This window comes from Triticum aestivum, chromosome 6B, assembly GCF_018294505.1.
Source record: "Triticum aestivum cultivar Chinese Spring chromosome 6B, IWGSC CS RefSeq v2.1, whole genome shotgun sequence".
Taxonomy (NCBI): domain Eukaryota; kingdom Viridiplantae; phylum Streptophyta; class Magnoliopsida; order Poales; family Poaceae; genus Triticum; species Triticum aestivum.
In genome coordinates, this window is record NC_057810.1 from 4,368,674 (window position 1) to 4,385,911 (window position 17,238).

The 17,238-nt window shown below is 43.3% G+C and overlaps 1 pseudogene; it reads left to right on the forward strand.

Annotated features, from left to right (window-relative positions):
* The window catches only part of LOC123133045 (probable LRR receptor-like serine/threonine-protein kinase At1g51810), a 6,685-nt pseudogene extending 2,850 nt beyond the window's left edge, over positions 1–3,835 (forward strand).
* Positions 3,836–17,238: the final 13,403 nt, after the last annotated feature.

Sequence of the window (17,238 nt, forward strand, 5' to 3'; positions counted from 1 at the left end):
TGTGTGTCTCCAGATATATATTGTTATGTATAATATTTCACTATACAGACACTTGGTCATGTTTCTTACCGGCTAAGATCTTTATAACACAGATAATTTATTTGAAAAGAAGAACATGTAATTTATTATAAACCTTGACCACAGAAATAAGCTTACATAATCTTGAAAATATATGTCAGCTCGATGAAATCACTAGATTCATAGAACTTGTTGTAACATGAGTTGCTTTCGCAGAAATCTCTCTGCGAGTGGATTGAAAGGTGAATTAGCCGTATCATTGATGAACATGGTATCACTAGAATACATGTAAGTGGTACTTACCACAATTTTATGATATGCTACACACTTATTGCGATTATGTTGGCATATTTTTGACCCCAAGCACAAAAACTATATAGGGATTTATCACACAACAATTTGACGGGAGCTATTCCAGACTATCAACTAAAGTCACTCAAAATTCTGTAAGTCTGAATGCATATTTGGTTGATGATATTGATTTCACGTGAATAATTTTAAAAATTATTTTCCAGCAACTTGTCAAACAACCAGCTCGTTGGGCCAATCCCTGATTCTATTCTTCGAAGATTTCAGGCTGGTTTGCTTGAATTAAGGTTTGACGTGCTGTATTGTGCAATTCATTGATATATTTATATTTCTGATCAAGCTGAAAACACACCAATAGGCTCAACCCAAGGTTCATTATCACCGAAATAATGGGCATTTAGAAACAATAGTTGCAAACATTATATAAATTATTGGTAGAAACACATTGTGTTTCTTTGGCGTGCCTTCCCAAACAAGAGCTACACATGCTCACTTTCTACTTGTGCAGCAACACACTTCCATAGCTCAACCAGCTATATGCATAAACTCTTGTCAAATGCAACTATGTTGTGTGGCACCCAATTAGTGTGCCACAAAATAGTCATACTTTTGTGGTTCTTATTTATCCAAATGTACCCAAGTAGCATATACTAGCATCTAGTAACTACAAAATGATTTATCATTTGCGAGCCTTCAACATGAGAGGAAGATAATGACCTACTCATAATGGGATGCGATTTGAAAACCATGCAGTCTGTTAATTTAGAGGTTGGATGTCCTTATAAGAACTATTAGAGGGTTAGTCATGCTAGAAAAGGGAGGTATGTTACAATCATAATTTAGTAGAGCCGTTGTAGCTAATATGTTTGAGAGATTATTTATTGATATGTTGTGAATTTGTGTCACAAGATTGGAAGGCAACCCCATATGCTCAAAAGTCAAAGATACATACTGCTCAAATAAGAAGAAGAACGCCATACAAACAATGGTTATTGTAGTGACGGTTCCTGTGGTACTGGTATCCCTCCTAGTATTGATGTGCATAATCTGGAATTTATGCTGGAAAGGTAAAATATAACTTTTACGCTCTAAAATCCCCTTTCATTGCTGCAACAAAAATAGGTAGACATGAAACAACAAATTCATACCTAAACTTTCATGTAAACGTAACTTCTTGACTATGCAGGGAAGTCAGACCATGAGGATTATGCCATGTATGAACAGGAAACTTCCCTACATGTTGACATCAGACGATTCACATATGTAGAGCTCAAGCTCATAACAAATGACTTCCAATCAATCATTGGAAAAGGAGGTTTTGGTATTGTTTATCATGGCAAACTGGAAAATGGTGATGAAGTAGCCGTTAAGGTGTTGATGGAAACATCAATAGAGGACTCAACAGACTTCCTCCCTGAGGTATAAGACGAAACTAACATGGTCAAATCATGGATTCTTCAATAGACAATATACAATAAATCAGCAAGATAAATATACCCTTTATAGAGTCCATACGTAATAAATGCAATTGGCTTGTATGTTCGGTAACTATATATATTCTTACAGGTACAAACCTTGTCCAAAGTTCATCACAAGAATCTTGTGACTTTGAAAGGATATTGCCAAAACAAGAAGTGCCTCGCTCTCATTTATGACTTCATGTCAAGAGGGAATCTTCAACAGCTCATAAGAGGATGTTTGTTTATTAATTTATACCTTTTATTAATGTTTATATCAAACATTGTTGACTTGTTAGGTTGTATTTAAATTTGTATAGATGTTGTGTGTGATCTAAATCAATAAATTTTAACCTTCGGCGAAACCTAAAATCAGTGAAATCTAAAATGTAGGTTGACAAATTCAGGGTTTTAATTCCTCCAGAACAAAAAACCAAAACAGACACCTTGAGCACATGGTCTAATTAACCCTTGGGATACAAGTACTTCTCAAATTATATGAATATATGGTGTTTTGTAGAGTAATATAAAAAATCATAGGAATGTCCATAAGTAAATGCATTTGAGTTGCCTAGACTGTTATTGTTACTCCGAGTAAATGCATTTGAGTTGGTGGACCTAATTTACTATGTATATATAGATGATATAGTAAGAAGTAAGGCCTTAGATGCACATTCTTGAAGTCACAACCATGGAATGTTCAATTAATTGTCCATAGATATGTGGCTAACAAACTGAGGAAAGCATAGTTACACTCGTAGAGTCATAACCATGACATGATGGAATTATAAGCATCTTTCGAAGCCAGAAAGAAAGAAATCAACTCTAGAGGAAAATTTTAAACTAATAATGTAATAGTTGGTTCTCTTCTTAATTTGATTTGGATATAACAAAAACTCCCACAAAGAGAAGGAAAAGCATCAGCCGCCTCTCGAATATCAAAGCTCAGTTTTATCCAGGTTTAAGATCTTAATACATCAATTGGTTCCATGCTCAACCATTAAGGCAGTGTGCATAATTTGTTAGCTTGAATATATGTGCAACATGATAACAATAATAGTAATAATTGTGGTGGTGGTGGTGGTGGTGGTGGTAGTAGTAGTAGTTGTGGTTGTAGTGGTGGTAGAAGTAGTAGTAGTAGTAATAATGGTAGTAGTACCAATAATAATAACATATATTTATGTGCTATGCACATATCAAGGAACTTTTAATAATCTCGTATGTCTTGATGCAGGAGATGACTATAGTTTGAATTGGGAACAACGACTTCATATTGCACTTGATGCTGCACAAGGTCCATATTTCAATTATTATTTTTGTTTCATGTATTGTATGTATGTATGCTTGTTTTGACTAAGTATGAACTTGAATAAACTATAGGGCTGGAGTATCTACATGAGTCATGCACCCCATCAATAGTTCACAGAGATGTAAAGACCCCCAACATCCTTCTAGACAAGAATCTGGTGGGGATAATATCTGATTTTGGGCTTTCCCGCGCTTTTAATGATGCTCACACACACATATCTACTGTTGCTGCTGGCACTCTTGGCTACCTCGACCCCGAGTACCATGCAACTTTCCAACTCACAGTCAAGACAGATGTTTATAGCTTTGGCATCGTGCTTTTGGAGATCATCACTGGCCAGCCCCCAGTATTGATGGAGCCTCAAACCTTTCATCTACCAAACTGGGTACGCCATAAGATTGCCATGGGCAATATTCATGACATCGTGGACAAGAGATTGTTGGATCAGTACGATGCTTTTTCACTGCAGAGTGTGGTAAACCTTGCCATGAACTGTGTTGAAAACACAGCCATCAATAGGCCGACCATGACCGAGGTTGTCTCAAGGCTCAAAGAGTTGTTGCCAGTAGTTTCAAGCGAAAATCAGTCTGTTTCTGCTTCAACTAGTAGTATGAACCCCATGGATGCTGAAATTCGAAGGCAATTTCAGTTGACGATTTCTAGAGAAAGCAACGAGGAGTACTCCTTCAAGTCTAGTTATGCCGGTGGGATGTCGGAATTAATCCATTTATCTGGACGGTGAAAGGGAAACTCATATTGAGTTATTGTTGCATCTGGTTAGTCAAAGTTTGGTAATCTGATCAAATGTGTCCTTGTTTGTTATTCATAAACTGCAATCGATTCATTTTATGTTTCTGGCACGTCTGTGGTGTTTCTCTTTCTATTCTGTTCTTGTGAGAAGTATGCTACTTAGTTGGAGTAATTATCCAGTACCCACGCATTGAGTCCCAGAACCAATCCTAAACAAGTGGTCTTCTCAAGCGTTGCTGATTTATAATTCTTCTTATTTATCCCTAATATCTCACGCAGTGTGTGCTATAAGATAAAAAATAGATGCTCCTTCTACCAAAACCTATGAACATATTCCGAGTCACAAAATTATACGCGATGGAGTTGCGCTATTTGCGAGTTCGAACCTGAGCTGTGAAGAGGCCGATCCTGTTCATGGTCGCCGGCCGCCCCACGGAAGTTCCTCGACTCGTGCGCCGCCCGCTGGAGCGCCTCATCCTCCTCTGCATTGAACACAAACTGTTGTGGCTGCACGTACCGAGCGGGAGTTGCGCGTGTAGGACTGTAGGCCCTAGGCCGGTATCAACAGCCCATAACCCCTCTGTGTGTCCCTTGTCCAGTAGTCTTATTTTATCTCACACATAGCTGCATTCCCTCAAAAATAAAATCTCATGGCTGCAGGTTATAACAGTATACATAGCTGCTATTATGAATTGCCTGAGATGTTTATCCCTCTTGATGCACCCTTCTTGATTGCGCGGTAGTTGCTTTTATTACGGTGATCTCTCACTTAAAATATCAAGTAGTTAGTGTTCTCCCAAGTGCAGCACCGTCACAACATCTATCCTTTCGGGGTGCGCCATGGATGCATGGGTACGAACGATTGGAGAAATGTAAGGCGGGTGAGGTCAGACCTCGCAGCAAGATCACTTGGTTGTCTTGACGTTCATGGCAGGATCGTCCTGAGCTCGGAACACACGCATCGAAAGATGAACAAGAGTCACATGGAGATGTGATCGGCAAGTTGGCCTACCAATTGAAATCCTCGTCATGAGATGATGATTCTATGACGTTGAATTGATATTTGGATCTTGAATCACTCAAAATCAATTTTTGAGAGATATTGATTTGAGTGGGAGCACACTTTAGAATAAAAATGTTTATTCACTAGTGCAAATTTCATTATAAACAAAGTCTAAGTGAAACTTGTGTTTTCCATTGTAGATCAAATGGCTCGCAACACCGCGTTCAACTTAGGCCCGATGTTAGAGAAAGAGAAGTTAGCTACGACTGGAAACAACTATGCGGGTTGGGTCCGTAACCTAAGGATTGTCCTCAGGAGCGCTAAGAAATTGTATGTGCTTGAAACTGCTCTTCCAGCTAAACCGGCGACAGAGGCCCCGGAAGATGAACAAAATGTCTGGGCCACTAAGGATGATGATCACAACTTAGTGCAGTGCCTCATGCTAGCTTGCATGAGTACAGGGCTTCAAAAACATTTTGAATTCCATAAACCCCGTGATATGATCCGGGAATTGGATGATCTGTACAAGGAAACCGCAAAGTCTGAACGATATGATATCATGAAGGTTTTGATGGATTGCAAGATGGCTGAGGGTAGTTCAGTTGGCGAACACGTGGTCAAAATGATTGGCTATTCTGAAAGGCTTAAAGCCCTGGAATTTCCACTTCCACCTGGCCATATGATGGACATGTTGCTTTCTTCACTCCCCCCGTCTTACGACGGTTTTGTCATGAACTACAACATGACAGGGATGGAGAAGACACCGGAAGAGGTGCTCGCCATGCTGAAAACTACAGAGGGAGGACTGCGGAAAAATCACAAGCAAGTGTTGCTTGTGAATAAAACCGCCAGTTTCAAAAAGAAGAAAGGCAAGCCAAAGAAGGGCAAGGGCACCGGTAAGACCGGCTCCCAAAGCAACTCTAAGGGTGGAGCCAAGAATGAAACTGAGTGCTTCTACTGCAAGGGCACAGGACACTGGAAGAGAAACTGCAAGAAGTATCTGGAAGATAAGAAGACCGGGAAAACCGAAAAAGGTATAATTGTTATACAAGTTAATGTCATTGACGTTTTTCTTGCTAGCGAAAATTCTAAGTCTTGGGTATTTGATACCGGATCGGTTGCTCACATTTGTAACTCGATACAGGGGCTTCAGAAGGTGCGCAAGCTGGCAAAGAATGAAGTCGTAATGCGCGTCGGGAACGGCACTGGGATCGCCGCTCAAGCCGTCGGCATTATGCCTCTACATCTCCCTTCAGGATTTATCTTAGAACTAAGTAACTGTTATTTTGTTCCACTGTTGTGTAGAAACATTATCTCCGGATCATGTTTAGTACACGATGGGTATTCGTACAAGTCTGAGAACAATGGTTGTTCACTTTATTGTAAGGATATGTTTTATGGATTTGCACCCATTGTTGGGAGCCTTTTCATACTAAATCTTGAATGTGAAAATGATGTCTTTAACGTGAATGCCAAACGCCTTAAGAAGGCTGATACCACCACCACTTACTTGTGGCACTATCGGCTTGGCCACATCGGAAAGAAACGCATGCAAAGACTCCAGAGAGATGGAGTTTTACCGTCCTTTGATTTTGAATCATTTGACACATGGGAAGCTTGTCTGATGGGGAAAATGACCAAGACGCCGTTCACGGGTCATCCTGAACGGGCGGGTGAATTATTGGAAATAATACATAGTGATGTATGTGGTCCAATGAGCACAGCCGCACGGGGTGGGTATTTCTACTTCGTGACTTTTGCTGATGATTTAAGTCGGTATGGCTATATCTACTTAATGAAGCATAAGTCGGAAACCTTTGAAAAGTTCAAAGAATTTCAGAATAAGGTAGAAAATCATCGTAACAAAAAGATTAAGTTTCCGCGGTCTGATCGCGGAGGCGAATATCTTAGTCATGAGTTTGGCCAACATCTGAGTGACCGTGGAATCGTTTCACAGCTTACGCCTCCCGGAACTCCACAGAGAAACGGAGTATCGGAAAGACGTAACCGAACCCTGTTGGACATGGTAAGGTCGACGGTGTCTCTTACAGATCTGCCGATATCTTTTTGGGGTCACGCACTAGAAACTATCGCTTATACATTAAACAGAGCACCGTCTAAGTCTGTTAAGACGACACCACATGAGATGTGGAATGGGAAGAAACCCAGTTTGTCGCATCTTAAAATTTAGGCGTGTGAGGTACATGTAAAACGTTTACAACCTACCAAACTCGATCCCAGATCAGACAAGTGTAACTTTGTAGGTTATCCAAAAGAAACAATTGGGTATTCCTTCTACCTACCCTCCGAGCACAAAGTGCTTGTTGCGAAAAGCGGAGTCTTTCTTGAGAAAGAATTTCTCGCCAAAGAATTAAGTGGGAGGACAGTACAACTTGATGAGATTAGTGAATCTTCGGTAACTGTTGATATGGCTAAGGAACCGGAAGAAATTCCGCTAATTATCCCTGCAACTGAGCCGGAAGTTGTCGCATATGATGCGGAGACTTCAGACAATGTTGTAACTGAACCACGCAGATCAAGTAGGGCTATCTAGCCACCTGAATGGTTTCATAACGAAATCTTCATTCTTGAAGACGATGAACCTGCGCACTACAAGGAAGCGATGGCGGGGCCCAGCTCAAAAGAATGGCACAAAGCCATGAGATCCGAAATGGAATCCATGTACGAAAACCAAGTTTGGAACTTGGAAGAACTTCCAGAAGGCGTAAAGCCGATTGGTTGTAAATGGATTTTCAAAAGAAAGACGGGCACGGATGGTAACATTACTATCCACAAAGCTAGACTTGTTGCGAAAGGGTTCACACAAGTTCCAGGAGTGGACTACGACGAGACTTTCTCGCCCGTAGCTATGCTTAGGTCTGTTTGGATATTGCTAGCAATTGCTGCTTATTTCGACTATGAAATATGGCAGATGGATGTCAAAACGGCTTTCCTAAATGGAAACCTCAAAGAGGATGTATACATGATACAGCCAGAAGGTTTTGTCATTCATGAGGATGCTGGAAAGGTATGCAAACTTCAGAAAGCCATTTATGGTCTGAAGCAAGCGTCAAGGAGCTGGAACATTCGTTTTGATGAAGTGGTCAAAGAATTTGGCTTCATCAGGAATGACGAAGAATCTTGTGTTTACAAGAAGTTTAGTGGGAGCGCAAAAGAATTTCTAATCTTGTATGTGGATGACATATTGTTGATTGGAAATGACGTGAATTTTCTTAGCGAAATAAAAGACTCATTGAAAAAGAGGTTTTCAATGAAATACTTAGGTGAAGCGGCATATGTATTGGGCATCAGAATCTATAGAGATAGATCAAAACGCCTGATAGCGCTTAGCCAAAGCACGTACATTGACAAGGTGTTGAAAAGGTTCAACATGGAGAACTCCAAGAAAGGCCTACTCCCCATGTCACCTGGCACAGTGCTTTGCAAGAATCAGAGTCCTCGGACTCTCTATGAGCGAGTGCAAATGAATGATGTTCCATATGCCTCGGCAGTTGGTTCTATTATGTATGCCATGCTATGTACAAGACCGGACGTTTCCTATGCGCTAAGTGTTAGCAGCCGGTACCAAAGTGATCCAGGGTTGGAACATTGGGCCGCAGTCAAGGGTATTCTTAAGTACCTCAGAAGGACCGAGGATTTACTCCTTGTGTATGGAGGTGATGAAGAGCTCATTGTAAGTGGTTACACTGATGCAGGCTTCATGACTGACCCAGATGACTTCAAATCTCAATCAGGCTATGTTTTCATATTGAATGGCGGCGCAGTTGATTGGAAAAGTTCCAAACAAAAGACTGTGGCGGATTCTACGACGGAGGCAGAATATGTTGCTGCTTCAGGAGCCTCCAAGGAGGCGGTATGGATCACGCAATTTCTTGAAGACCTTGGTGTGGTTCCTAGTGCCCAGGACCCGGTGGAGATCTATTGTGATAATAGTGGCACCGTGGCTCAGGCAAGGGAGCCAAGTTCGCACCATAAGACAAGACATATTCAACGTAAATATAAACTCATTCGACATCATGTCGAAGAGGGTTTAGTGAAAGTACGCAAAATTCACACGGATCTGAATGTGTCAGACCCGATGACGAAGCCTCTACCACGAGCAAAGCATGAGCAACACCGGATAGCCATTGGTGTTAGGGTAGCCATGTAACTGGATTATGACTTTAGTGCAAGTGGGAGTCTGTAGGAGATATGGCCTAGAGGCAGTAATATCAGTTATTTTGTATCTCCAAAGTTTGTAATGAATGTTTAGCTTCCATGCTATAACTGCAATGATTCTCGAGTCTGCAATATCCACGAGGCTCGAAGGAAAACTCATGTGCACGTGTGGTATACTAAACGGTAAAATGTATTCCTAGTCTTGCCTCTAAGACTGGCTCATGTATTGCATGATGATCATGTTTTCCTGATCATGGGGCATGTCTATGCTGGCAATTATGAGGGCACGATGTTGGTAGAACATTTGTGTTGAATCGACCCATTTTGATGTTATGCTATGAGATACATCCGTCACAAGTTAATGGTTAATAACACGGAGAAGTTAATGTTTGCATAATTCCTTAGACCATGAGAGTATCGAGTTCCTTCATACTTGCTTCGTGAACTTTGGGGTTTGTTAAATATCATCCGTAACTGGGTGGCTATTACGGCGGCTTACGGGTTCACGGAAAAGTATAGCAAGTAACAAGATAGCTCAAGATTGGGATTGGCTCCTTCGACGATGGAGAGATATACTCGGGCCCTCTCGATGTAACGGTATCCATCATCGTCTGGCCAGACACATTGTGATTTGATCACTGGGATGCTGGAACACGGAAACGAGAAAAGAGAACAAAACCGGTAACGAGGTAACTTGCATGGTGGACAAATTGTTGATCCACAGGAATGCACTAAATCTCACCTCGGGTGTTTGTGACATATCGTGAAACAAAAGGAATAGCTCACTGCAACGGGAGGTTCACTCGAATATTCATTCGTGTGGGTATAGGGGTCAATATGGGTGTCCACGGCTCCGATGTTGATCATTGATCGGAAGGGGTTCCGGGTCATGTCTACACTTCACCGAACCTATAGGGTCACTCGCTTAAGGGTCATCTATCTGTTGAATACTAGACAGGGAGTCTGAGAGAAAATCACCGAAAAAGTTTCGGACACCGGAAAAGTTTCGGACAGCGGAATCGTACCGCAGAGAGAGGTCATCGGATGAGTTTCGATGATATCGAAAAGTTGTTTCGGAATATACCATTAAGTCAAATTGGTTTCGGCAAATGCCTGATAATTCTTGGAGGGTGCCAGAATCATTCTGGAAGCTTTTTGGAATTTTCTGAGATAAAAACCGGAAATGTTCCGGAGCTGCCAGAGCCACTTCAGATGCGTTTCGCAGATGAAAATCACTAAAACCGGAATTGTTTCGGAACGCGTTGAAAATTATTATGGTGGGTATTGGAAATGTTCTAAGCCCACATAAATATTTTCAGTTCGAACGGACGCTGAAAAATGTCGTCGTGAATAGTGAAAGTGCTTTTTGGGATATTTATGTGGAGCCACCTTTTTGGACTTGGTCAAAGTTCTAGAAGGTAGTGGCTTACAAGGGAAGGAACCCCATTTGGGGGGGCACCCTAGGGGTGGCTGGCCATGGGTGGTGGAGCTCCTTGGAGCTCCACATGGCATCCCATTTTACCTTAACACCCTCATGTGTGACCTAATGCATGGGGTTTTTTGGTAAAAATATGGAGGCACACTACCCCTTGGCTTTCCTATAAATAGAGGAGGTGAGAAATGCCATCTCTTCATCCCTTGCTCTCATACACATGCCATTCATTATCTGGCTTCTTCTCTCCCTCCCACGAAAAGAGTTTCGTAGAGCCGTAAGGCTGTCTGGGTTCCGGCAGGAACTAGTTCTGGACGGCGAAGCACTGCCGGATAGCAGACACCGTATGTGTGCAACCCCATAGAGAGATTGTAGTTTTCGATCTTTTGCCCGGGGGGCTGTTCGAGTGTCCTCCCGAAGGGCTGTTCGAGTCTCCGTCCGAATTTCGAGGGTCCTCCCGAAGGGCTGTCCGCGACATCGTCGGGGGGACTGTCCGACCGCCTCCCGAGGGGCTGTCCGGAGAGGGAGTACATCCTCGCGGTTGGGAGGTTGTAAATCCTAGCTGCGGGGATCTGCACCGACGATCTACACCGACTCTTCTTCCGCTGCGTTTCGAGTCGGTACGGATCAGATCAAACCTTGTATGCAGTCTCCATAGTGGTCCTGGGCGTGCTCGCTATACCGAAAATTTTCGTTTTCCATTGCGTTCCCCTACATCTGGAAGGTAACGAGATAACGAGAGCATCGAGAATCTTGCAAGCAGAGTTAGTAATTGTATCAAGGGTAATGATCATCCTTGCCTGCCCAATTCAACCAGGTGAGAAAGGAGGATTCCTGAATTGCCGGCGCACCGAGTTAATTATGTTACCGCGGGCTTTATAGTTTCCAAGCAGACCATCCGCCGGTTAATTATGATTAATGTGCGTTTAGAGTTCCGAGGAGGCCATCGGTTCCGTTTGAGATGGATTCACACCGGTGCTACTGCATGCTTGCGTTCCTGGGCGTGTCGTCTCCTCGAAGGTGAGAGACCATCTCCAATGGGCAATGGCAATGAACGATGAAAAAATACGGACATGCCAAAAAACACACACACACACACACACTCATGTTTAGGTTATTTTTGGCAAAAAAATAACACTCTAGATACCCTATTCGTATTTTTTTACAAAAAGGAGGACAGTCATATATATTATTAATTATTCAAAATCCAGTAGTAGTCAACAACATCAACCCACGGAAAATATCCGAGGCCTCATGCCGGCGACACAAACTCCACCAACAGCTACTAACCCTATGATAAAACACAAACTCAAAACAAAAAGTACACAACCTCTAGGTTACGCTTGCAAGAGAGAATCATCGCACGTGCGCCAATGAAGATGAGTCGAACCCAATGTTGATCTCGGGATTCTCATCCTTAAAGCCAAGCTTCGATCGAACAACTCTAGCACGGACAAAACAGGCGCGCGTCAACGTGTAGCCTGATTAGAAATCTTGTCTTTTCCGCTCGAGTGCGCAAACTCATCGTTGAAGGCGTCTCTACCATCATCCCTTGTCCGGCTACTGCCGAGTCGATAGCCACATACCTCTGGAGAAATACTGGAAGACAAAGACGTATCATATCACCTTGCCTATCGTGACTGCCGTCGCACCACTTTTGATCCAGCAGCAATAGGAAAAACATGACACCTCCATCAGACCCACCATATAGTACCTGCTGATAGCATGCATGACCTGATGTCCCTGCATGAGACGTCATATGTAGCACCCGCTGGCTCCGACAGAGGCGCATGTGTCAGCTGTCGAGTGTTTGCTCTCTCGTAAGAGTGGTTGGGTAACCCTCAAGTGTAAGAGTGAATTAACCCAACATAAGTATTTCCCTTGATTGAGAACTAATGTTTATCAAACTAATAGGGATTTCTTATGTAACCCAATTCCTCCATACCTGCACAACCAACACAAAACAATCTTACCCGAACATTTCGAAAGGTAGTCAAGCTTCTTGAGAGAGAGGTAATGTTTCCAACACAAGGTTTGCTATGATGTGGAAGTCATGGTTGTATGCGGGCAACATGGTAGGCTTAGATATCTGGAAGGTAACGAGACAACGAGAGCATCGAAAATCTAGCAAGCAGAGTTAGTAATTATATCAAGGGTAACCATCATCCGTGCCTGGATGCCAATTCAACTTGGTGAGAAGGGGCATTCCTGAATTGCCGGCGCGCTGAGTTTTTTTTTGAGAGGTAAACAACTTTATTTCTCAAATAATAGCGAGGTCGTTTACAATTTGGTGAGAAACAAAGTCGGGTACCACATCATCCCACACACTAGATGATCTAGACGTAAGAGCATTTTTTGCTATGGCATCAGCAACAGCATTAGCTTCTCTACAGCAATGGATCACCTCCAATTTGGAGAACTCAGCCCCCAACTGCTTACACTCCATGTATATAGACACATCATGGCCTAAGTAAACCTCCTGGTTAATGATCTCCACCGCATTTGAGCTATCTGATTCCAGAATAATGGAGTTGCATCCAATATTTGCTGCCAAGATCAGACCATTACGAAGAGCGACCAGTTTCCACCGAGTCAACTGAGCTAACATGCGATATAAACCAAGATGCTGCTGCTATGTACTCTCCTTTGTCATCGCGCGCTACTGCCCCTGTGGCTCCGGACAAGTTCTTTGAGTAGAAGGCTGCATCAACATTTATTTTTACACTCCCTCTTACCGGTTTTTTCCACATATGATCACGTTGCCGGGCTTGTAGTTTTGGTGTTTCAGCCCGCACAAAGTTAGTGGTCAGAACCTTGATCGATATTCCCGTACGTTCCGGCGATCTGATCTCTTCTCCTTTTACATGTTGCCTTCGTTGCCACCATATGTACCAGTTACCCACCGCCATGAGCTCCGCCAAGGGGAGGTCGCCCACCATAGCCTGGCGTCTCATGAGAACCTCCATGGTAATTGCACCTGATCGGTCCACCGCGACGGCGCGTTCTACTTCTTCCTTTACCCCAAGCTGTGTCCATACATCCAGGGCTCTTTGGCATGTAAACAAGCAATGCTGGGAATCCTCCATACCTACTACACAAATCGGGAATTGTGCTGATGTTGGTATGTGTCTTCCTGCCAATGTGCCTCAACACGGTAGGACGCCCCTGAGAACTTTCCAGGCAAAGTGTTTTATTTTCCCAGGAATCCGCATCCTCCAGATATGTTTCCAAATATCATTTTCACGATGACTTCCCTGCCTATCCGTCCTGTTCCACTGTTTTCCATATTGGTGAGCGAACTCAACATGGTACGCTGATCTAACTGAAAACGTTCCTGATTTTGTGTGGTGCCAGGCTATGAAATCATCCACCATGTCTACCCGAAGTGGGATTTGCAGAATTCTGTAGACATCGACCGGATTGAAAACTGAACGCACCAACTCTTCATCCCACGTGCCTGAATATGGGTCTATCAATTCTTCTACCTTTCCCAACATAGTCGCTCCTCTGGGGGTGATAACTTTTCGTGTCTCGCTCGTTGGAATCCAAGGGTCATTCCAAATATTTATAGGTGAGCCTTTGCCAACCCGCCAAATACATCCTCTTTTAAAAGTTTGTATACCCATCACAATACTCTGCCAAGTAAAAGAGGAACCTTTCTTTGGACCCGCATTAAGTATGTTACCATCCGGATAATATTTTGCACTAAGGACCTGTGAACACAAAGATTCAGGATTCTGGAGTAGTCGCCAACATTGTTTTGCTAGTAAAGCAAGGTTGAAACTGTGAAGGTCTCTAAACCCCATCCCCCCATTCTTCTTTGGTATACACATCTTCCACCATGCAAACCAATGCATTTTCTTTTTCTCCTCATTATCTCCCCACCAAAAGCCTGCAATCTCATCAGTGTTAGCTTTACATATCCCTTTAGGTAATTTGAACACTGACATTGCATATGTGGGTATTGCTTGGGCCACCGCTTTCATCAAGATTTCTTTCCCTTGCATAGATAACACCTTCTCCTTACATCCCTTTATTCTCTGACATACTCTGTCAATGAGATGCTGAAAGCAGTCGCTTTTATCAACTCCTACCATAGTAGGCAAGCCAAGATATTTATCCGAAAGTGCTTCTGTCAATATGTCAAGAGTATTGCAAATTTCCTCTCTAGTTTGCACTCTTGTGTTAGGGCTAAAAAATATACTAGATTTTGCTGTGCTTACCAATTGCCCCGAATTGCCACAGTACATGTCCAAAACTCGTTTCAAAGTGTTTGCATTCTGAATATTAGCTTTCATGAGGATTAGTGAGTCATCCGCAAAGAGTAGGTGGGATATAGAAGGTGCATTTCTGCAGACACGGACTCCTTCTAGTCCCCCAATTTCCTCCTCGTGGGCTAGCAGACATGACAGGCCTTCAGAACATAGGAGGAACAAATATGGTGATAAGGGATCACCTTGTCTTAGACCTCTGGTAGGCACAATTTCATCTGTTTCGCAACCATTAAACCTCACTTTGTACCTGACCGAGGAGACACACTCCATTATCATCTCCACCCAAAGTGGATGGAATCCAAGTTTCAACATGACCTGGTTTAAAAAGCCCCACTCAACACGATCATAAGCTTTGAGCATGTCCGATTTTACTGCACAGAAACCGTTAGAGCCATGTGTCCTCTTCTTTATTGTATGAAAACATTCATATGCCACCAACACATTATCCGTAATTAACCGGCCCGGGACAAAGGCACTTTGTGTTGGGGAAATGATGTCAGGTAAGATTTTCTTAAGCCTATTAGCTAGCATTATCGAGATGATTTTGTAAATCACGTTGCATAGGCTAATAGGTCTAAACTGAGTGATTACCTCCGGGCTGTCCACCTTCGGGATCAGCACAATATTAGTTTGGTTCCAACCAGTTGGGATCTTCCGGTTATTTATTGAATCCAGCACCTCGTCAGTTAGTTCCTCTCCAAGGATATGCCAAAATCTCTTATAAAAAACTGCATGAAGCCCGTCCGGCCCTAGTGCCTTCATATCCCCTATCTGAAACAGTGCCTTGCGCACATCTTCCCGAGAAAATGGCGCTATCAACAACCTGTTCATCTCCATTGTAATTGTCGGTTTCACTGCTCGTAGAAGATCCTGGTCACAATCAACATAACCAGAAGTAAACAAGCTCCCAAAATAATCACAAATTAGTGGGTTGAGGTTATCATTCCCCTCCACCCACCCATTATTATTATGCTTCAACTTTTTTTATCATATTTCTCCTGCGTCTAGCAGATGCAAACTGATTAAAGTACTTCGAGTTTCTATCCCCACGGCGCAACCATCTAACCCTGCCTCGTTGGGCCCAAAAGATCTCCTCTTGATCGAGGAGGTTTTCAATGAGGACCGACAGATCTCTCTGTTTTGCTCGGCTCTGTTCCGTATACTCCTCCCTCATCACCTTTTCAAGCTCTTGTTGCGCTTTTTGTAGTCTGTTTCGAGGCCCCTTAAGGACACGCTTGTCCCACTCGTGAAGATCATTATGAACAGCGGCTGCCTTGTCTTTGATTGAAGGACAAATCCCCTATGAATCGCCTTTTGCCAAGCTGTTTTGACGATTTCCTCAACAGTTTCCTCCTCCAGCCATCTTGCTTCAAAACGGCGATCCCTCTTTCCCCGAGGCGCAGCTGGCTCCGCCAGATATTTAGTATCTAATAAGATGGGACGGTTGTCAGATTTCCCCATCTCAAGATTACACAGCCCTGCTAGGGGGTGCATGGTAATCCAGTCTGCATTCGTTACGGCTCGATCCAGCCTCTCCTTTAGTCCACCTCTGAACCACGTGAATCTATCACCAGTGAATCCCATATCCTCCAATGCACAATCTGACAGGGCATCCTGGAAAGCCTTCATCCGTATATGTTGGCGAGGAGGGCCTCCCTCCTTCTCAGATGAGACCAATATTTCATTAAAGTCTCCCAACATAACCCAGGGCAGCCTAGAGTGAGTATGTAGATCACGGATATAGCGATAAGTGCGATCCTTACTGTCCCAGTTCGGCTCCCAGTAAATTCCTGTCATCCTCCATATATTCCCATTTGTTTCATGAACTGTCACATCAATTCCATCCAAGGTGGTCGTCTGGGAGTAGATCCTAACCTCCTTCTTCCAGACTAAAAGCAATCCACCCTTCCTTCCATCCGGGCTAGCAGCCGCTATCCTTTCATCCACCCCCAACTTTCTCATTAGGTTTTCTGCCTTATCGCCATCCAGATGTGTTTCAGACAGAAAGAAAACATCCGGTTTGTGTCGCCTCTATATGTCCAGAAGCGAACGTACAGTCGGGGCTCCGAGGAGATCCCGACAGTTCCAACTAATGATCTTCATTGTTCCCGGCGATCACCCTTGAGGGGTGTCGTCGATGCATCAGTTTGCAGCGTCGAGGCATCCAGATTCGCCCTAAGCCTCTTCGGATCATGAACTTTCTCCGGTGTACTCATCTGACTTTTGTCGAGTCTTTCATTATTCCCGGCTTCAATCAGGCCAACCCTCTCATTCACAAACCCTGGTGGTGGATTCACACCCCCACCCTGTGTGATTACTGATCCATCTTGTCCAATAAGCCTCTTCTTTGCCTGCGGGACAACAGCCCCAAAGTTACCAGCCTTTCTATGGTCTAGATCCATATCAGCCTCCTCATCGGGGTATTGGTACCCCAGATTGCCCCTACCTCTCCCTAGACCTCCATCTTGCCCCCTCGGCTCTTACATATTACTCCTTCCCCTCCCCCT